Genomic DNA, 7610 nt, shown 5'->3' with positions numbered 1-7610 from the left:
ATGACCCAACTCCTCTTCCGAGATGCCCTCCTGAATTGCTATGCCAGAGAAATGGAGAATAACATACTTTCGAGATTTTGCTTATTGTTGATAATGCTCTCAGACATGGTCCTTTCATTCATGATCTTCATCCCCATATAAAAGTGCTGTTTCTCCGTTCAAACACCACCTCTTTGATCCAACCAATAAATCGAGGAGTTAGAGCAGCTTTTAAGGCTTACCGCCTGGGAGGCCCTTTGCCCAGACTATTGCTGTAACAGAAGAAGACACTGAGAAGACACTGATGCATTTCTGGAAGGATTAAAACATCTGTGACTGCATCTAAAACTTTGCTTGGCCTTGGGGCGATGTCACTAAGTAGTATATGAGTGGCGTTTGAAGGAAGACACTCAAGAAGTCAGTTAATGACAACAAAGAATTTCCCAAAGATGAGGAAGCTGCAAAAGTCAACAAGGCTGTGGTTGACATGGCAAACAACTTTAACCTGGGTGTGGATGTGAATGACAGGTAATGAGCAGTTGTTGGAACTAGAACACATAGTTGAAGAAAAGAGGGGAAAAAAATGGAGAAGAAAAAGAAGAACCCGCAAGAAAATTTACAGTGAAGAGTTTAGCAGAACCTTTTCCAGACCTTTACAAGCTTCTTATAAAGTTTGAAAACATGGACCTCAACGCTGAAAGATTTTTATTAATAGAGAGGTGGATTATCTGCTTACATGAAAGTCTATGATAAAAAAAAGAAAAGAAAAGAAAGGAAACCAAGCACACTACAATGGACATATTTCTGAAAAGAGTGCTCCTCAAGAAGAGCCTAAGGCAGGTCCTTCAAGAGATCTTCCAGAAGGAGGCATTGTTATCCTAGGAGATGACAGCTCCATGCATGTTATTGCCCCTGAAGAACTTCAAGTGGGACAAGATGTGGACGTGGAAGACAGTGATATTAATGATTCGGACACTGTGTAGGCTGAGGCCTAATATGTATGTTTGTGTGTAAATTTTTAATTTAAAAAACTCTAAAAAATTAAAAAATTAAAATTTTAAAAATAGAAAAAAGCTTATAGAATAAGGAAATAAAGAAAGAAAATAGTTTTGTACAACTGTACAATGTGCTTGTTTTAAGTTGTGTTTTATAAGTCTAAAAGATAAAAAATTAAAAGTTTGTAAATTTAAAAAGTTACAGTAAGCTAAGGTTAATTTATTATCAAAGAAAGAAAAAATTTTATAAATTGAGTGTAGCCTAAGTGTACAATTTTTATAAAGTCTATGGTAGTTTAAGTCTTAGATCTTCACATTTACTCACCACTCACTGACTCACCCAGATTAACTTCCAGTCCTGCAAGCTCCATTTATGATAAGTGCTCTATACAGGTATACCATTTTTTATTTTTATACTGTATTTATACTGTACCTTTTCCATGTTGAGGTATATTTAGGTACATAAGTACTTACCATTGTGTTACAATTACCTACAATATTCAGTATCATAACATGCCGTATAGGTGTATAGCTTAGGAGCAATAGTCTATACCACATAACCTAAATGTGCAGTAGGCTCTACTATCTAGGTTTGTATAAGTGCACTCTGTGATGTTCACACACAATGACAAAATCACTTAATGTTGTTGCATTTCTCATAACGTATCCCCTTTATTAAATGTTGCATGACTGCACAATCTATGAAAGAAAGAATCGATAAGCTTGGGTTAATGAGCTAATCAATATTAAATACTTCTGTTTTGCAAAAAAATAATGTCAAAAGAATGAGAAGACAAGTCACAGACTGAGAGAAAAATATACTAAGAGCAGTTAAAACTCAACAGTACAAAAATTTTTTTAAAAAAGTTAAGAACTGATGAGTCACCTGATCAAAGAACACATAAGCATACCAAAACTTGCTCAACATCACGTCATTAGAGAATTGCAAATTAAAACAATGAGATACCACTAAACACCTATTAGTATGACCAAAATCAAAAACACTGATGACATCAAATGCTGTTAAGGATATGAAACAACAGAAACTCATGTATTGTTAGTGTGAATGCGAAATGATACCGTTGCTTTGGAATGTAGTTTGGCAGTTTCTTACAAAACTAAATATGCTCTTACCATACAATCTAGCAATTGTGCTCCTTGATATTTACTCAAATGAGCTGAAAGCTTATATCCACATATAATCCTACACACGCATATTTATAGGTGCTTAATTCAGAATTGCCAAAATGTTAAAGTAACCAAGATGTCTTTCCATGGATGAATGAATAAACTTGTATATACATACAATGAAATATTATTTAGCTCTAAAAACGAGATAACAAATCATAAAAAGACATAGAGAAAATGTAAATGTATTTTATTAAGTAAAAGATGCTAATCTGTAAAAGCTATTTACTGTATGATTCCAACCATATGACATTCTTGAAAAAGCAAAACTATGGAGAGAATAAAGGAAATGATAGTTATCAGGGATTTCCCTAGGGAGGACGGAAAAAAGAAGCAGCAGTATGATATCATAATGGTGGATACATGTTATTACACACTTGTCAAAACCCATAGACTATACAACACCAAAGGTGAACTCTAATGCAAATTATGGATTCTGGGTGATAATGATATGTCAATGTACGTCCATTAATTATAACAAATGTACCACTCTATGCAGGATGTTGATAGCAAGGGAGGCTGTACATGACTGAGGGAAGAGAATATATAATAAATTTTTGTACCTTTCGCTCAATTTTTTTGTGAATCTAAAACTGCTTTTAAAATTGCTCTAAAAATAAAGTCTATTTTTTTAAAAAAATAAATATGATAAAAGTCATTTATCTAATAAGGTGCTGCATTTTACATAGATGTTTATGTCTATGAAAACTAGTTGATAGGATTACATGCTTTGCATTTTAGTGTCAAAAGAAGTCTTATTTGGGGTTTGTGTTTTTTTTTAATAAACTACACCCATGGCCTAAAAATATATATACCAAGGTACATCATAATCAAATCACAACGACAAAGAGAAAATATTAATATCAGCCAAATATAAATAAAATAATAAACAAACATGTACAGAGACACAAATAAAATGACAGGAGACATTTTACTGGAAACAAGGTAAGCCCAAAAATGGTGGAGGAATGTATTTAAAATAATAAAAGAAAAGAAAATGTCACTTAAAATTTTATACTCAAGAAAAGAACTTTCAAAAACAAAGTTTACATACATAATTTTTCAGACATACCAAACTTACCAGCAGACCCATGCTATGAAACTAAAAAAAAATTTTCAGACAGATGTAAAATAATTCTATCTTTATCAGCAAAAATGAATAAAAGCATGCAAATATATAAATTTATTTCTTATGGTTTAAATCTCTTTAAAAGATAACTGAGTAAGCAAAAGTAATAAATACATATTGTGTGAATTATAACATACATGGAAGTAAAATATGTAATAATAATAGCACAAAGAAAGGGAGAAGGGAATGTAAGTATACACCTGTAAGGTTCTCATCTGTATGTGAAATGGTATAATATTACTTGAACATTACTGGGACAAATTGACTGGGATAATTAGGTTATGTAAGTTGGTAGCCATACTATAAACCCACTTGACCTAATTAGCATTTATAAAATACTTCACCAAACAACAGCAATATATACATTTTTTCTACCGCATACAGAATATTTACAATGATCAAATGCATTCTGGGCCATAAAAAAGTCTCGATAAATATAAAAATATTCAAAACTTAAAACTATGTTAAGTGACCACAAAAGAATTAAATTAGAACTCAGCGATAGAAGGTTACTTGGAAAATCCTTAAATCTATGTAAAATAAATAATACACACCTATATGACTTATTCAAAGAATAAATCAAAAGGAAAATTAGAAAGTAATTTGAAGTTAATGGAAACAAAAGCACAACATTTTGTGCAATATTAATTTGTGTGATACAGATAAAGCAGTGATTAGATGGAAATTTATACCACTAAATGCCTATAATACAGAAGAATCAATGACCTTAGCTTATATCTTAAATATCTGGAACAAGATAGCAAGGTAACCCAAAGAAAGGATATAAATTAAAAGTAAATTCAATAAAATAGAAAACATAAGAACAGAAGAAAATCAATTGAATCAAAAGCTGATTATTTGAGGTCAATAAAATTGATATACCTCTAGCCAGACTTATCAGAAAAAAAGAGAGAAGACAAAAATGAGAAATACCAGTAATGAAAGATATGAAGTCAATATACTCCACAGATATTATTAAAATATATACAAAATAATGAATAATTTTATGACAATAAATTCAACAACTCAGATGAAATGAACAAATTCATTTTGGAAGAAATGAACTACCAAAGCCAACATAAGAAGATATCAATAACTTAAATAGTCTTATATGAAATAGGCTATTAAATTTGGAAACTTTCCCACAAAGAAAGCTCAAGGTCCAGGTGGCTTCATTGATGAATTCTACCAAATATTTATGAAAGAAGTAATGCCAATTTTAAACAAAGATAATACAAGTAAGTAAAAAAAAAGAAAGAAAGAAACAAAGAAAAGAAAGAGAAAAGAAACCAAATAAATGCTATTAAATGCTATTAAAAATAAATCAAGACAAAGAGATATGATAGAATGATTTTATTTTAAACAAAATCTTTTATAAAATAAAAGAAGTATTATTTCCCAACTCACTCTACAAGACTGTCATTACTTTGAATCTATATTTAGACATAGGCATTACAAGGGAAAAAATAATGTATAGACCATTATCTCTCATGGACTTAGATATAAAAATTCTTAACAAAATTTTAGCAAATCAAATCCAAAAAAATGTCTTTCAGAAAAGAATAATATATTATGACCAAGTAGAGATTATCCTTGGATTGCAACATTGGTTCATCACCTAAAAATCAGTACAATTCACTACATTAATAGACTAGGGGAAAAAAACGTATTCACATCTCGGTAGATGAAGAAAAAGCATCAGAGAAAATGCAACATCTATTCACAATAGAAGTTCTCAGCAATGAGAAATTTGAACTTTGTCAATATGATTTTAAAAATCCACAGACACCTTGTGATGAGCACTATTCTTAATGGTGAAAGACTGAGATAAGAAACAAGGCAAAATGTCTGCTCTGAGCACATCTACTCAATGTTATTACAGGAGTTCTAGTCAGTGCAATAAGGCAAGAAAATCAATGCAAAGACATACAGATTTGTTATCCCATGTAACTGGAAATGTGTAAGGGTTGGGATACCAGAAAGAGTGGTTGTTCAGTTGCCAAACTAAATCTACCTGTTAAACTAGTCCTATGTTGAGAGGAAATGTTTAGGGAAATAAATGACAAATTAATGAAAGAAGGTGAAATAATATTTGAAAAAAGGAGCTAATAAATTAATTACTCAAAAGAGAAAAGTAAATCTAACTTTGGTGCCTTGCGAGATACTTTGAGGAAAATAAGAATTCTGTCTTTTACCTTAGTTTGGATTCATATTTCTTTATAAGGGCAAATCACTTTCTTGGCTGAAACTTCTGCCATTACTGAAACAAAATGCCATGGCCTGAGGGGGGAGGCAGCAGACCTATTATTCATAAATAATGTGAATTATTTCATATTCATTTGATGAAACCACAGAAACTTTTATGCTGGCTAAATAGATAACCACTAATGTGGTTATCTGTTGGCTCTCATTTTACAGATTACATATACTACCAGGGACTCTGGGGACATCCATGAGAATGTCTTCTCCTCATCAACACTTAAGAACCCTATTTAATAGTTGAACTCGAGATTACTGTGTAACTATCAATTTTGATGATGAACTGTTAAGAAAAAGATCAAGTAGTAGAGGTGGAAAGTTATCTGTCACCCAACATATCATAAATGTTAAGTGTCAAAATTTTCTTATGTTGCTTTAAAAAAAAAAAATACAACATGAATATTATTGAAGCAGACAGATCCATGGAGAACATAAGTAAACTCACATATTGGAGACTACAACATCTGTAATCCAGGTGGCCTATGGGATACCTCAGCACACATAGGTAAAGGTATATGTAGAAGTAACAACTACCACATGAATTTGTCTTAGGAAACAAATATTTTGTGTGTAAATATTGTTTCCTAATTTTACTTGGGCAGTAAGCATAGAATGGATACAAAGCATATGATAGATAATACAAAATTTGACTACCAGTTCAAAGAGACTTTTAGGAAAAACAAGATTCCTCACAGGAAAATCAGCACTAACAGAATTCACCATGAATGCAAAGAGATATTCAGAAGATAGAACCTTCGTGCAAGAGGGCGATGCCCTGTGGTTATCCTATTCCAGAGAGCAGGTCAATGATAGCAAGCTTCGTAGTCTGGTAAAAAACTTTAACTAATTTCTTCCAAATGGAGGAAATGTTAAGAAAACATGACTGAATGAAATGGTGAGAGGAGCTTGTACTGGGACTGGAGCAGGGCTTTTGGATATGCCCCTACAAATAGAAGCAGAAGTAGCCCAGACTGGAATGGCAACATAAAGAGCTCTGCAGATATTCTTCCCAGAGGAACATCCAAAACTGGTCAAAATTATAAATAAACATAGCAACTATTTAATGTCTCTAGAAATTGTCCAAAGTGTATATAGCAAGTGAAGAAATATTATTCAATAATATGTACTAAAGCTCAGTAAAAAACTTCGAAGTCTATCACTTGAGACTCAGTCTGAGACTTCTGTCCCCCATACTGCCAACTCAGTATGACAGAAGCTCCTTTCCATGTGGAAGCAGCCAGGAACACAGGACTCCCTGTATATGCTTCCGTTTATATGAAATTGATATGAAATGTCTAGAATGAGCAAATCTATAGAGGCAAAAACTACTTTCGTGGTTGCCTAAGACTAGGGAGCTGGGGGAAAATGAGAAGAAATGGGGGGAAATGTTAATGGGTATGGGTTTTGTTTTGAGGGGCAATGAAATATTTTTAAATTATGCTGATGTTTACACAACTATTTATCATATTTACTACTTTATCCATTTATAGAAAAAATCTACGAACACCCTAAATTTGGGAGATTTCTAAATAGAGGATGTAATTCACATCAGTTTCCTCGTCAGCTTTGATCCCATGAATAGATACAAATAAGTCATACCCAATTGTTGAGTATGTGAAGACAGGAAATAAAGTAAGTTTATCTCAGAAAATCCCACAGAGAACTTGATAGGCTGTTTTAGAAGTCCCCTCCCATTTGGAAACCATTTCGACTCAATCCTATAAAATGACAAAAGATCTGTGGCTGTGCCACCAAAATATTTGTGCTCTGAGCTCACTGATGCATGGCCTTCGGTTTACACCAGTACACACAACAAAATCTGGTACCTGGGAAGAGGTCATTTCTGTTGGAAAGGGAGCAATGAATACAACAGTCATAATTCCTAATTTCTCGATAGAAACTAAAAAATTAAATACTTAATAAGAAAAAGTTGCTTTGGTTACATAATAATGTGATTTCTATGAGTTTTCCAACTATTAATGTTACTGATAAAAAAAAAAAGAAAAATTGACTAGATCATTGCTTCAAGTTAGAAGAAAATTCTTTAAAACATTTTATCC

Source organism: Pteropus vampyrus, unplaced genomic scaffold (genome assembly GCF_000151845.1).
Source record: "Pteropus vampyrus isolate Shadow unplaced genomic scaffold, Pvam_2.0 Scaffold24, whole genome shotgun sequence".
In the NCBI taxonomy this organism is placed as follows: Eukaryota; Metazoa; Chordata; class Mammalia; order Chiroptera; family Pteropodidae; genus Pteropus; species Pteropus vampyrus.
Note: the sequence above shows the minus strand (reverse complement) of the source record.